This window comes from Carlito syrichta, unplaced genomic scaffold, assembly GCF_000164805.1.
Source record: "Carlito syrichta isolate Samal-C Ts95f unplaced genomic scaffold, Tarsius_syrichta-2.0.1 Scaffold303623, whole genome shotgun sequence".
Taxonomy (NCBI): Eukaryota; Metazoa; Chordata; class Mammalia; order Primates; family Tarsiidae; genus Carlito; species Carlito syrichta.
The window spans coordinates 827,242-843,377 of NW_007247719.1; the positions used below are offsets into that span (position 1 = coordinate 827,242).

A 16,136-nucleotide genomic window follows, 5' to 3' on the forward strand; every position below is an offset into this window, starting at 1 on the left:
CCTGGCCGCCAACAGCTCGCTGTCCTGGTCCCCCGGCTCGGCCTGCGGTTTGGGCTTCGTGCCCGTGGTCTACTACAGCCTGCTGCTGTGCCTCGGCTTGCCAGGTGAGGGGTGTGGGGGAGAGGGAGGGCAGTGAGGGGCCCTAGGTGCTGAGCCCAGAGCCCCCAGCCCCTGCTCCGGGCGTTCCCTGGCGCCCCCCGGAAAAAGTTTAAGCCTTAAGGACAACTGCGGAGATTACCAGACTGGAGGGAGGGGGGGAGCTGCTGTGGCCTGGAGGGGACCGTGTGTGTGTGTGTGTGTGTGTGTGTGTGTGTGTGTGTGTACACGCATGTGTGCGCGCGGGATGTAGGGGCAGGCGGACGACGGGCATGGTGTAAGTGTGAGTTGATGTGGTGTGTGTGGATTCGAGGGCGCTTTTTGTGCGCGTCTGGAGGGGACAGCGTTGGGGGCGTCGGTGGCGGGTTGTGTGTTACTTGACTGCCCGTTCTGGACAGAAGGCTTCATGAAGACGTCCCTCCTCTCGTGCCCCTGCGCGTCCTCCCACCGCGAGCACCTCTGCCCCTCTGCCCCTCTGCGTGTCCCCGTCTGATGAAACCAGACACCCTGGTGCTGGACACTGGGATAGAGCACAGATGCCTCTTGCTCCCACCCCTGAAGGAGAAAGGGGTCTTCCCGCAGATGAGGAGAGTCGGGGTGGCTCTGGGACCGTGTCCTGGCCAGGGCAAGGGTGCGGGGACTCACTGGGCCGTGGTGGCTGCCACCTTGGGGGGTCACAGTCTCCTTGAGGACCTGCCTCACCCCCTAGCTTTGCTTCCAGGTCCACCAACCCTGGGCAACTCAGGGCTGCTGCGGATTTCCGGCTGGTCCCATATCTTAATGTCCTCTCCAAAGTGTGGCTGAGACTTGTGCTGAATTCCTGAAGAGAGCTGTGCTGTTGTGGGGTGGGAGGGCTGCTTGCTGGGGTCCTTTGATGGAGCGGGGAGGCGAGAGAGAGAGAGAGAGAGAGAGAGAGAGAGAGAGAGAGAGAGAGAGAGAGAGAAGACAGTGACAGAGACAGAGAGAGATGAGAGGGGGGAGACAGAGAGAGATGAGAGGGGGGGACAGAGACAGAGAAAGAGAGGAGACAGAGAGAGACAGGTAGATGAGAGAGAGAAGGGGAGAGAAAGAGGAGAGAGACAGAGACAGATGAGATAGAGAGACAGATGAGAGAGAGAAGGGAAGAGACAGACAGAGAGAAACAGAAAGAGATTAGATAGAGTCAGAGACAGATGAGATTGAGAGGTTTTTTTCCTAGGCCCCAGCTTTGAACAGCCCCTCCTTCCAGTCTCTGTGGCAGATATATTCCTAAAGATCACCTGCATGCAGAGAGGACAGAGGGACAGAAAGCAGCAGAAAGAAAAAAAGCCCAATGTGCAGCCTAAAAATGTGAGCATCTTCTCCCGGTCATTGTCTAGTCTGAGAACCACAACGTCCTGGGATCCCGGGAACTTGGGAGCTGGGTTTCTGAGACCCTGGTTGAGATTTCCTTTCCAAAACATTCAGCTTGGCAGCTAGGGCCCCTGAGGAGGTCATTTAAATAAATCCCTCCTCCCAATGGACACAAGAAGGCACAAGTTTACTAATGTGTGAGCCTCCCTCCCCCCTACCCCACGAGTGATGAGGTTTTTATTCCTGACTAATCGCTCTGGCTGCCCTAGGAGAGAAGCTCTGCCTCTGAAGTGCCCTGCCAGGGTGGTAGCACGTGTCCTATAATTACCTTGAGCTGGGATTGATTTCAGTCCTGGTTCTACTCCCCCTTCGGCCCTTCCGAGCCTCTCTCCTAAGTGCTCTTTGGGAAATGAGTTTTTGAGAAGGTTGGCTATTGGTGATGCTTGCTGAACTGGAGAAGCTGCAGACCCCCTTCCTCCCCCTCAGATTCCCCCCATCAGAATGTTTCTGGCCTCTTCCTGTCTTTCCCCTATTGACTGAGGCAGCCACTCACTCTCCCAGGCTTTTTGAATGAAAATCCTTTAAGGGACATAAAGACAGACGAGGGAGAGGCTGACCCTCTCAGAGTGCAAAACAAGGACATGAGGTTGGGAAGAATGAAGGAAACCTCGGACCTTCGGAGACATCCAGGTACCTCGGGCCTTCACAGCCTGACTTCTGTGCCAACTAGGGCCTTTCTGACCCGCAGCATTGGCACCTACTGTATGCCAGGCACTGTGCTAGGCAAGGACTTTGTCCAGAGTTTGAGAACTTACAAACATGAAGTTAGGATTAGAGCTTGGCAGGTGTTGATGTGTTCATACTCTTAACCAACAGTTTTGGCCACATATGGTAAGCCACGTGTTAAGAAGAAGTCAAGGACACGGTGCAGTTTGTGAGTTCAAGGAGCTCACAAATGGAAGCCTGTGATTCCAAAGGCAGCAGGTAGGTGCAGAAGGACTGAGTAACCTAGACAAGCATGATGGAGGTTGGGGGGCAGCCTTGTTCAAAAATTCATGGGCTGATAGCACATTTGTTAACAGCCCACAAGGTTCGTTCAAAGGTGAAATCCTTGAGTCATTCTCTTAAAGCCATCAGGAGAGGCATATATGTCCTGGCAACTAAAAGTATTAACCCAAGTTCAGCTTGGGTTATATTGTGGCCTTTTCATGTCTCTGTGCCTCAGTTTCCACATCTGTAAAATGGACATTATGAGACTAGCCACCCCCTGAAATGGTGGTGAGAAGTAAGGGTGTTGCTGGAGATGACAGTGCCAGTCAAGCACTCAGCTCAGTGCCTGATGCCCATCGGATGATGCTGTGCCTCTGCAGTTGTGATTAACACGAATCCGGTTGAGTTGAAGGAGGAATGGGGCTCATTCAGCCCCACTGGTGACCAGGGGAGGGCCTGAGAGGTGCACAGAGGGAAGGGCTTAGCTCAGTGTGTGACTCCTCTTGTTGAGTTCACCGCCATAGTCCCCCATCCAACACCCCCATCCCAGACCCCCCCTCCAGGTCACCAGCAATTAGGGAGCCCTCATCACTCCCCACCACTCCAACTGGGAGGGTGGTTGTGTTGAGTGTGAAATAACAGACCGCAGGCCTTGCTCAGATTGTTGAAAACTGAGATTTTAATTGAATCGCTGTTCCCAGCAGTAGCCTTACCCCAAGTTTTCTAAATTCTCTCATTGTTGGTTGGAGGCATGGGTGGGAACCAAGAGATGGGTGATGAGTGCCTGAGAGAGTAACTGAGAGCCAGTAACTGGGGGAAAGTGGCAGCTGTCTCTACCTTCAATCTTTGGGTTAAGAGCAAGAGCTTGGGAAAAGTTATGTGGTCCAATTCCCTGCTTCTAGGATGGCCGAATTTAACCAGCCAAGTGTGGGATCCAAGGAATTCTAATGTGAAATATGAGTATAGATCTGCCACTTAAGAATTCTTCACCTCTCCATACCACGATTTTCCCCATCTGTATAATGGGACTAACAGTAGGACCTACTTACCCACACAGGTAGTGTCTATTAAGTAAGATGATCTATGTGCAAATGCTTAGCACAGTGCCTGGTTCAAGGAAGGCACTTAGTACCAGCTCCACACCAGATCTTTGTCACCCCTACTGTTGCACTTAATCCCTACCACACCTCTGTGACCCGTCTCTGAACTAATTTTACAGATGAGCAAACTGAGATTCAGAGAAGTGGCACATCTTGTGTAGGGTCATACAGTTAAAGCAGCATGCAAACACACCTGCCCTTTTCATTGTCACATTGCCTTCATTGTGGCCAGAAGGCTATTTTAATAACCTTGGTCTCATGCTTCTTGTTCTACATGTTCAGTGGAGAAAATTGGTGTCCCAGCTGTTCCTAAAACTCCATCTCATCCCCTGTCTTTTCTTTTTAAGTAAGCAAGGTGTTTCTCACTTCTGGAGACACATGACATAAGTCAGCAGAGCCAAAAAAAAAAGGAAGGGTTGGAGACACTCACTGGGCCATCTGGGACAAAATAATACAAAAGAGAAGGCAATGCAGGAGTTGAACTCCTAGGGGAAGACAGCGAGCAGGAGGATGGGAGAGACCCCGATGCGGAAGGAACCATGTGAAACTGAACTGAGATTTGAGAGATGTTTTTCAAAATTTTTCCTTCTGAAAGGTGCCACCGATGTTAAGGAAGACAAGATGAGGGAAGAGATGATAGCTTGAAACTGCACGCCACCCAGCAGAAGGGAGCGTTCTGGCAGCTGCCAAGTGAGGATGATAATATCTGCCTTTGAGGGGTGGGGGTGAGATGAAGGGAGGTGAGGAGTCTGTAGCCTGGCAGATAGTACATAAGCCTGACACCTGGGACACCTGGGAGTTCTCGCTGTTGTTAACTAGATGTGGGAAACTGGCAGCCAGTGAGCTGCACTGAGTCCTGCAGATGTGTTCTTTCGTCTATAAACTTCTTTAATTCGAGAAAACATAGTAAACAGGTTAAGAGCACAAACTGGAGCTGGATCTCTGGGATCTGAGTCCTGGTTTCACAGCTCAAAAGCTGTGCAGCATTAGGCAAGTGACTTTAACCACTCTGTGCCTTAGTTTCATCATCTTTATATTTTATATTTTATTTTTTTGAGTTGGAGTTTCACTTCATCACCCAGGCTGGAGTGCAGTGGCACACCCATGGCCACCCCAGGATTAACCTGCAGGGCATCAGCCATCCTTCCGCCTCAGCCTTCCAAGTAGCCAGAACAATAGACACACACTACCGCACCTGGCTAATTTTTTATTTATTGTAGAAATGAGGTCTTACCAAGTTGCTTGGGCTGGTCTCAAACCCGCGGGCTCAGGCAGTTCACTCGCCTTGGCCTCCCAAAGTGCTGGGATTACAGGTTGAGCCATCGAGCCTGGCCAGTTTCATCATCTTTAAAGTGGAGGTGATAATACTAATAGTCCATACTTCATAGAGTTTTTGTGAATATTAAATGGGTTAAGCACTAAATGCAATGCCCAGACAGAGTAAGCACCCCATAAGTTATTTTTTTTAACATTTAAAATTTAGGAAAAAGTCCCAACTTGTTTTATGACACCAGCTTTGCCCTAATATTAAAATCAGACAAAGACATTACTACAAGAAAACTACAGCCAGTATTCCCCATTAACATAGACATAAAAATCCTCAAAATATATTAGCAGATCTAATCCAGCAATACATTTGTAGGATAATATAAGGTGGGGGCCAAAAAAACCAGAATTATCTTTTGGAGGGTGAACTCCTTGCAATACACTCAGAATTTGTTTCTTCAGATCAAATAGTCAACCAAAGTTTTAATCTGGAAGTTTTGAGAAGGTTGCGTCACGATCTATGGAAGAAACACCCCAGGTTGTGGCAAACAAGTTCTTCCATCATGGCAATGCACCTGCCCACACTGCACTGAGTATTCAGCAATTTTTGACCAAAACCAGCGATGACCCCCATGCCTCACTCTCACTATTCACCAGATCTCATCCCAAGCGACATTTTGGTTTCCCCAGCTGAAAAAAAGGGAAACATTTTGCCAGTGTGGAAGAAGTGAGACAAAAAAATGGCAGAAGCACTAAAAGATATCAAATGTTTAAACACATAAGAATAAATAACACGATTTTTATAAATAAATTCCAGGGTTTTTTGGGCCCCCCTCATACATGAAGACCAGCTTTGTTTGTCATAAGAATGCAAGACTGAGTGAATGTTTGAAAATCATTCAGGGGAGGGGGGTACACATAACATCACTAAGGGTACCTGATCCTAAACCAAGGGAAGTGAGGACCAGTTGGAAGCCCAAACTTCACCTGCAAGAAGACCACTTATGTACCGAATCCTGATGTGATGTGGACCCCACACAGACAGTGCAGATGACCAAATGACCACCTCCCAGTCACAGAGTGACTTCAGCGAACTCCCGCTTGCTTGTTCAGCATCCTCCAAGTAGAATTCCATGTGAGAAACCTGCTTGGGTGATGCACTGGGTCCTAATACAGACTTCGGCCCTTCCGTTCCCTCCCTGCCTTTCTTGGTGGAACGTGTGTGTCCCCAGTGGCTCCCCAGGGGCCCTGCCTCCATCTTCTCTCTGGGATCGGTAAGTAAGATCTACTTCTGTTTAACAAAATCATTCCGTATAGTTCGCCAGACTAAAACAGAAAGTATACATGATCCATCCCAATAGATGCAGAGAAAGCATTTTTAAAAAGTCAACATCCATTCGTGATAAAAACTCATCAAATTAGAAACAAAGAGGATTTTTTTAACCTGATAAAAGGCACCTATAAATAACCTACAGTTTACAACATATTTAATGGTGAAAGTTAATGTTTTCCCCCTAAGACCTGGAACAAGGTAGGATGACCGCTCTAGCCACTCCTGTCCAACATCGTACTGGAAGTCCTAGCCAGAGCAATAAGGCAAGAAAAGAACTGAAAGCTAAACAGAAAGGATGAGATGAAGTTGTTTCTGTTCACAGATGATGTAACGACCTTTATAGAAAATCACAGAGATGCCACAAAAAAAAGCTCCTGAGAACTAACAAGTTCAGCACGTTTGCAGGACACATACGTAGAAACCTGCTGTATTTTTATAAACTCGCAATGAACAATTTGAAATTAAAAATTGGAAATTTTTTAGAAATTGATTTCCAAGTTCTCTTGAAAAGCCAGAAGAATTGATACTCCATTCACATTCCCAGAAGCTAGCAATTTTCTGTAGCTAAGGATTGATTTATTTAGTTTTTCTTTTCTTTCTTTCTTTCTTCCCTTTTTTTCTGCATTAAATAGCTAATGTCATTCAAACAGTTCAAGAACCTAAAAATATAAAAAGGCATACACTTGAAAGTTTCCCTTCCATCACTCCTCCTGTCCACCAATCCTCAAATTCATCACTCCAGAGGTAACCAGTTATTGGTGTCTGTTTCTTCTGTATCTTAGTGCATGTACAAGGAAATATGAATTGTAGATTTCAACTCACCCTTTTTTCACTCTCCCCAAAATGAGCACATTGTCCTACATTTGTTCTTTTCACTTACTACATTAGTCACCCATAACAGTATATCTGATGCTTTATCATTCTTTTATATAGCTTCATAGTATTCCATTGTGTATTTTTATTATAATTTATTTAGTTGCTGCCCCTTTTGAGAACTCACACGCACTCCAGTCTCTTCATGACTCACCTCATCCACGTCTAAGGTACATCCTTAGGCATGTTTGAACATAGGACACTTGTTATAGTGTTAGATAAAGAGCACTGCATCGGAAGACCAGGATTCCAGGCTTATTCTGGTAATAACTCACTGAGTGACCTTGGACAAGTCATTCTTGATGGGTCTGTCAAAGTCCCAGGAGAGCCAGGCCCTGCCTGTGTAGCTCTAGTTGGAGACACGGCCTGGTAGATGGGACATCAGCATAGACCAGTGGTGCAGTTGTGCTGGAGGCTGCCTGGGCTGGCTTTGGACAGCAGTTTTGTAATCCATGCTCCTGCACGGTTTCTGTAACAATCATGTCAGCTCTGCTTTGTGAAGTATTTTGCACTGGAACCGAACATGGATTTGAATCCTGTGTCTTACCTGTGTTTGTTGTGAGGTCTTAGATATAATATTTACCTCACTGAGCCCCAGTTTTCCCATCTGCAAGAAAGTAGGCAGCCAAGTTCAGCAAATAAGCGAGTGGTTTCTGATGTCAGACTGGCTGAGTTTGGAGTCTGACTTTCCTACTTGCTAGTCTGTGACCTTGAGAAAATGTCCCACCCTCTCTGAGCCTCAGCCTCCTCAGCCATGAGATGGAGTAATAACAGTAGAATCTCATGGGGTTGTTTTAAGGATTAGATGAAATTGTAAAAATGCTCAGCCCCATTCTTGGCACGTGTTTGTTCTCACATAGAGGAAGAACTCAATAAATGTTATTAACCTTCTGCGCCCTGGATTGATACTGTGGTGATTGGAAATAAAACATGCAAAGGCTTCTCAGTCCCTCACACCTGGTAGGAGCTCAGGAAATAGTAACACGCATTGTGTTATTGTCTAACACATCCACGTGTTCGAGCCTTATAAATGCCCTGTAGCCACACATCACCATGCAAGGGTCTTTTCCATGAATGCACAATTTCACTCTAAGTGGAAATGAAACAACCTGCTCTAGCAAACTAGAAGAGAACGAGCCAATGGATTAAGCAATCAATTCCACCATAAGACTAGGAAATGCATTCCCCTAAAAGATTTGCCTGCAATTCAGTGAAACTCCCAGAAACATTATCAGTCCAGAACATAAAATGGCCTTCTGCTGAAGCTGGCACATGAGACCTACAAACACCACCAGCAAGATTGCCCTGGGTGCTGCAGCCGGGACCATGGACTTTCTGTCCTGAGGCTGAACTTACCTGTGAATCTGAAACACTTGTAGGCAAACGCTGATAGCCAACGCCAGCCCTGTAGGGGGTGTTGTGAAATGCTGGTAGCCAGGTGCCTTGAATGCAAATACCTGCAAAGGGCAGTCAGATAATATAAATGAATAAAATGGTCCAGTTCTAAGAAATGCTTCACTTACCCAACGAATCTTACTTCCTTGCTGTTTTTCTGTAAGCATGTGGCTCTCTTGGTCTCCCTCAATTTCCCTCAGTGATTGAGACATATGTACAAAAGGAAAACAGTTTTTTCTCTTAATAATTGCTAATACAGCATTTTTCTCTTAATAATTGCTAATACAGCACTTACTATGTGCTAGGGATTCTTCAAAGCATTTCAGATGCCTTAACTCGCTGAATTCATTCTCATTCTCTCTCTCTCTCTCTCTCTCTCTCTCTCTCTCTCTCTCTCTCTCTCTCTCTCTCTACCTCTACCTCTACCTCTACCTCTACCTCTACCTATCTTTATCTCATCAGGGTCTCAATCTGTCACCCAAGCTGGAGTGCAGTGGCTCACTTAACAATCATGGCTCACCATACCCTTGACCTCCTGGGCTCAGAGGATCCTCCCACCTCAGCCTTTTAAGTAGCTGAGACTACAGGTGTGCACCACCATGCCCAGCTATTTTTTTTTATTATTTGCAGAGATGAGGTCTTGCTGTGTTACCTAGACTAGTATTGAACTCCTGGGCTCAAGCAGTCCTCTCTCCTCAACCTCCCAAAGTACTGGATTACAGGTGTGAGCCACTGCACCTGGCCTCGTTTAATTCTCTTGATAATTCTTTAAGACCTGTGTATATTATGCCCATTTTTCAGATGAGAACTTTGAGACACTTACCCAAGTGTCTCAGCTGTCATATAACTAAGAAGTGACAGAGTAATAGTCAGTACTCCTCTCCAACTTCCTTACAAGAAAATAGCAGCATACACTCCTCAATGACAATTGATGTTCTGGCCAGGTAGAGAGGTGGGAGTGACCACAACAGGAAAGATAAGGACTGAGGGAGCAGGAAAGTGCCACCACCACTTGGATTTCCAGCCATTGGTTCAGTGCTGCCAAATTGTTCCAAAAATCCAGAAATCCAGGTTTTTATATGAAAAGTCCAATTGTTAAATGTTATTCTAATTCAAAAAATTTAAAACACCATGTGAGCCAGCACTTAATGAGCCAAACCAAACATATCTGCAGGCTTGATGTGATCCACCAGGCTGCCAGTTCACAAACTTGGGGGTGGGGAAATCTGTGGGAACCACCAAGAAACACCAACAAGGCCGCAGCAGGTGGAAAATAAAAACAAACGTCTGAAGGGAGGAGAGGGAAAAAATAGGGATAGAGACCCAGAGAAATGTGTGGCTCAACAGGAAAAGCTTGCCAACTCAGGAAGTCAGGGATTTGGCATGAACCAGAAGAAGCAACTCCAAGAAATACCACAAACTGCATGTTAACAACATCTTGGAACACAAATCCACCATTGTTTTTGGAACAGGAAAAGTCCTTAGAACCTGCCAGCATGGTGGATTAGGAAGTGGGCTCCGTGGTCCCCAGACCTCGTGACTTTCTGTTGGTGTGCTCTGGCAAAATGCTTTATCCTTCTTGAGTCACTGTTTCTGTCTGTTGAATGGGTATAACAGTGCTTCTCACAGGGTTTTATGATGTGGATCAAATGAGATAATCCAGAGCTGCACAGGGCACAGTATCCAGTACTCCATGGCTGCTGTGTTTTTGATGAGTTCAAACGACCCTATCTTACAAAATGAGAAATTCGAGACTGTTTCCAAAGTTGCAGAGCTAGGAATGGCCAAGTGTTCACCAGAACTTGGTTTTCTTATTTCTTAGTTCGCTTCTCATGAAATCACACTACTAGTGGTCTCTTAAGAGGAAGCAAAGTGATAAAAGTAAAGGAGAAAGAGGTGAGGGGATTTCAGAGCTCAGAGTGATCACCTAGATTTTCTTGGTTCCTTTTGTTGATATAGAGGATTACTGTTGGTGGTACAAGTCTTCAGCCTCAAATCCCTTTTTCGGTTTTCTCAATCCTTCTGATTCCATCAAAGGGAACGTGTTGGCTTGGTGCTGGTGTGTACTTTTAACACCTTTTAAATATGTGCTAAATCTCCCTTTGTAACAGTCAGAGAGCAAGCCTTGGACTCAGACACTGACAGGCAGCAGTACCTTGCTAGAATTTACTGTCACTCTTATGTTACCATTTTATTTATGTTTTAGGCTACCTTCTGTTTACAGCAAGGGAGCTAGTTTGTCATCTAGGGTGGATATATATCTGCTGTTCAATATAATAAGCAGGTGGCCATTGAGCATTTGACATTTGACTAGTGAATCTGAAGAACTGAATTTTTAATTTCATTTTATTTTAATTAATTTACAACTGAAGCCTGATGCTCAATTTAGTTATTAGAAAATAACTGTATAATTGGAACAACTTCAGTATGTAAATCTATTCTTTCAACCATACATTTTATGACATCTAAACAAAGGCCAGGGACATCTAATGAAAATTTAGCATCCATAGAGAAATGTGCTGGAAATGTGAAATGCATACCAGATTTTGAAGATTTCACATGAAAAAAAGGTTAAATATCTCATTATTACCTTAAAATGATTATAGTTGGATATATTAGTTAAATAAAATATATTGCTAAAATTAATTTCTTTTTGCTTTATTGTGGTTACTCAGATTTTATTTGCTTATGTGGCTTACATTATATTTATATTGGACAGCACAATTATATAAAGCATAAATTTAAGAAAAAAGCAAATTACTTTCAGACAAATTTTTAAATAAATAATATGTCAAGTGACACAAAAATACAGCAAAAATCATAAAGTTGGTGAGTGTCTTGTCAGTTTGGGTTGCTATAACAAAATACCATAGACTAGGGGCTTATGAACAACAGAAATATATTTCTCACAGTTCTAGAGACTGGATGTCTGAGATCAGGGCACCAGCATGGTCTGGTTCTGGTGAAGACCCACTTCCATGTTGTAGATGCCACCTTCTTGTGGTAGACTTTCATGGGGAAAGAGGGCAAGAGAGCTTTATGGTGTCCCTTTTATAAGGGCACTAGTCCCATTTGGAAGGGCTCCACTTGACCTAATCACTTCCCAAAAGCCCCACCTCCTAAAAACCATCACATTAAGAGTTCGGATTTCAATGTGTGAATGGTGCTGGGGCAGAGAGCAGGGAGGGGCACAAGCATTCAATTCATTGCAGTGGGCCAGTCAGTCACTACAGTGGGGAACATTGATCTAATACAATGCCCTTGATGGAAAAACAGGCTGAGCGGGCAAGGAAGTTCTCCAAGGATGCACAGCTAGTGAGATACAGAGCTGAGTCTCAGACCTGAGTCTTCTGGATTCCAGAGCCAGTATGCTCTGACTGTCATGGCAGCAGGAATAGGCTTTCCACCTCCCCCTCCACCAAGGGAAATGTATAGAAAGGGCACGGAGAGAAGGCCACTACTTCAGAACTCAGTGGGATGCAAAGGGAGGGAGCTTCTCAGTGTGGATTACCCAGGATCTTGGTTTTTCTATAAAGTGGAAGCAGAATGGATGTGCTTATCTTAAGTGAAGGTCAGGACCCACTGGACTACATTGAGAGGAAGCTGGCACTTTTAACCTCAAATGTGTGTTTTCATTTTGCCCCATGGCAAGGAGGGATGAGAAGGGAAAGCAGCATGCTCGGCCAGCAGACCTGCATTCGTTGATTCATTTACCCATCCATCCATCTGTCTGTCTGTACATCCATTCATCTGACCGTCTATCTGTCCATCCACCCATCCATCCATTCATCCATCCATCCTGGCCTGGCATTGTCAGGTACCAGGCATTGTGCTAGGCACATGGCAAGCCCAAAAAGACCTGTTCCCTGCCCTGGTGACATTTACATACACACACACACACACACACACACACACACACACACACACACACACGGGAAAGAGCAGCATGATCAGAAATCCAAATAAATGTAAAACTTCAACTGTAGAAAGGTCACGAAGGAGAGCAATATGGTGCCATGAGAGCTTATCTTGGGGGAACTTGACTCAGGCAGAAGGGCCAAGGCAAGTGCCCCTCAACAATTGAACCCTGAGGGACAGAGAAGGGAAGAATGGAAGGGAGAGGGCAAGGGAGCAGGCTGTGCCATGACCCTGAGGCAGGGGGCAATGGGTCCATACATATCCAGACAGAAAAGGCCAGAGTGTCTCGAGTGGCCAGTGCAGAGTGGGGGAGTCTTAGTGTGAGACTAGCAGAGAGTGACAGGAAGCCAGTGCCTTATAGAAGCCAGTGAGTCGGCCCTGAGCTGGTAGAGCACATCCTGCAGCCTGTGAGCTGATGTGTCCACTGGCAACTCCTGTTCTCTCTCCGCTTGTTTGCCGGAATATTTGGCAGTTGGTAGAGCTGGGGGAATTGCTTTTCTGCCACAGACATTTCTTATCATTTCAGCTAAGTGTAAAGCAAGCTATCAGCCATTTAGTTTCAACCGAGGGACTCTACCCAGACACACACAAACACACATACATACAGAGACACACTCAGAGAGGTGCACACACATGCAGACATAGGCCACACACAGGCACACACATAGACCACACACATGCACAAAGACACCACACACACGTACAAAGATGCACACACAAATGCAGACAGAAGTGCAGACACACACAATACACAGATCCCACATATCTCCCAATACACATAGACACACAGAGATGCACACATGTAGACACCCACCATCACACAAAGAGATACACACAGATACACACAGATGCACACATACACCACACACAAAGATGCAAACACATGTGTAGGCACACCACACACAAACACACATAGATGCACACATACCCCCACACACATTCACAGAGATGCACCCCTGGAGACACACAGGCAGACACTCACCATACACAGAGACACACACAGTGGCACAGATGCACATATATGCAACACACACATATGCACACACAGAGATGCAGACACATACCATCCACAGATATACACATACCCCCACACACATACACACACACAGATGCACACCTAGAGACACCCAGGCAGGCACCCACCATGCACAGAGACACACAGATGCACACATACACAACATACACACACAAAGGTGCACACACAGAGATGCAGACACATGGGCAGACACACACCACACACAGATGCACACATACCCCCACACACATACACACAGAGAGATGCACACCTAGAGACACCCAGGCAGATACCCACTACACACAGAGACACACATACACCACATACACATGAACACAGATGCACACACGCAGAGGCACGCATACCCCACACACATGCCCTGCCTGAGGTATAGAATGGCCGGCGGTCCTGTTCCAGCTGCAACGCGTTGCTGTTAGCATTCCTGGCCTCACCACCACAGCTCAGCTCCACGGAGCTGCTGACAAGAGCCATCATCTGCCTCTTGAAAGGAAAGCAGTGGCTTCCCTGGAATGTGGTGACACAGAGCAGTGATTGGCGAGAGTGCTCAAGAGGGACAGTGCCATGGGAAGGGTGGGTGTGGGCATCGCTTAATGGGTACACGGGGCCCATACTCCTGACCCCCACAGAAAGCGTGTCTACCCTACACACCTAGGACCCTTCCAGAACACCCCTTCTCCCTAGCAGAGGGCATCATGGAGGTGACACTGGTCTAGGAATTGGGCAGACCTGGGTTCGAGTCTCAGCGCTGCAATGTTACTGGCTAAGAGGCCTTAAGCTGGTAATTTCCCCTTCTTCAAGCCTCAGTGGCCTCCTCTGGGAATGCAGTTGTTAATATCAACTTTAAACAGTGAGCACACATGGATGGAGCCCCTTTTTCATGCCAGGCACTCTTCCAGGCTGTGGGAGAAAAGCAAAGAAGAATGCAAAGAGGTACCTGCACAGTTATATATACTACTAGGAAGACGCAAAAAGCAAGGAAACTGACACACAAACAAAACCATTCTAGACACAGAATCGTGCTGTGGAGCTCACACAGGGTAAGGCAACAGGGAACTCCTTGAGATGGGTTATCAGGAAAGGGTGCTCCAAAGAGGTGACGTTTGAGCTGAGACCTGAATCATGAGAAGGAGCCAGCCAGGGGAGTCACAGGGGGAAGGGCATGCCAGGCAGAGGGAACAGCCAGAGTAAAACCCAGAGGTGGGCATGAGCAGGCACTAAAAAGCAGTGCGGCTGGAGTACCATGAGCAAGAGCAAGAGGTGGGCACAGGCTGGGCCGTGTGGGTCATGGTAAGGGACTGAGACTTGACTAAGTGCTGCAAGAAGATAAGAGAGTCCTTGAAGACTTGGCATGGTCTCATTTGAGTTTTCCAAAGATCTCTCTGGCTGCTATGAAGGAGTAAGTGGGCAGAGGGGATTGGCAGAGAGGGAGGAGGCTGTAGTCATGGGGAGACTCTTATGGGCACTGGGCAGAGAGAGAGGGAAGCATCTGCAGGGTGCCCAGAACAGTGCCTGGTACCCAGTAGGAGTGTGAGTCAGGGTCTGTGCTTACAGCAAGCTTGTTACATCCAAGTGGACCCCCACAGCCACTGTCACCTTCAGTCTCCACGTAAAACACAGACAGTTGTGAGAGTGAACAGGCTAATGATGTCCTCAGACACCAAGGACGACTGTGCCTGGTTCTCAGGGACTGCAGGCAGTGCCCACAGCACAGTGGAGAGCAGTCATCCTGGTCATGGCAGTGGGCAAGGCCGGCTAAGGACCCAGCTATCAGTTGTAAGAATCCTGGACAAAGAGGAAACGAGCGCCTGGACCAGGCTGCTGTTCGACGGAGGCAACTGAGAAGAAGAGGGTCACCTTCAGCACAGTCATTTGACAAATTAACAGGATTGAGCTCTGGCCAGTGTGACGGAGGGACATTGTCACCGTGGCTGCATTCAGTACTGATGACACAGAGTCCAGCGGGAAGAAGGGATAATAACCCCAAGACTGAGGTAGGGACTCCAAGGATATCTTGAAAAGGGGTAGAGATGGCTCGTGGAAGAGAAGAGGAAGGGCTGGTTGGTTCTTGGATCTTCTCAAAACAGACCTTCTGACCAGAGGAGGATGGCTCTGGGAAATAAGACTCTTTTTTACATCACTCTGAGCACTAAATGCTTCTTCCAAAATGCCAGTCAAATGCCTGCCAGTTAACATCCTTCTCAACCACCCTTTTTTTTCTGAAGAGGTGTGAACCAGGGGCCATACCTACCCCACAGCCTACTGGAAACAGACCTTCCAGAATGTGGGAGTCGCCTCTTTAAGGTTTTCTTTAAAAGCAGCACCCTCCCTTAAATAGCACTCAGAAGCAAGCTCATAAAAATCCAGATTTATCATGACTCTTGAAAAATGTTAAGGTCTGGCAAAACTGGGCACTCTTTGACTGTCACCAAGAACCTAGAATCAAGCAATCAAAGCCTCCCTTAGATGGGGCTTGTACTGTCCAATTCACCACAGTCCCTGCCTCTCCCTAACGTTCCCCCAACACAAAGATTTTTCTTACACCTGACCTATTTCTCTGCCTTGCCCCTGTAGGGATTTGAGTTTGCTATTTTCATGCCTTCCTCAAACTTGACTGTGTATGCAATACACACACACACACACACACACACACACACACACACACACACACCATTTATGCCATCACATTTTTGGCCTTATCGTCTCTCCTACCATTCGAAAGGCCTTTCCTGGAAGAAAGTAAGTCTGTAAGACCTGGTCTTGAGTTCCAACTGGACTTTCTAGCTGTGTATAGTTAACT

General features: G+C 46.6%; 1 protein-coding gene across 1 annotated transcript in view; it reads left to right on the forward strand.

Annotated features, from left to right (window-relative positions):
• Nucleotides 1–6: 6 nt before the first annotated feature.
• Nucleotides 7–16,136, forward strand: part of GPR139 (G protein-coupled receptor 139) — a 41,422-nt gene continuing 25,292 nt past the window's right edge. Inside the window, exon 1 of the mRNA XM_008058762.1 lies at nucleotides 7–104. The gene's annotated coding sequence lies outside the window, so the exon portion shown is untranslated. The remainder of the gene's footprint in view (nucleotides 105–16,136) is intronic.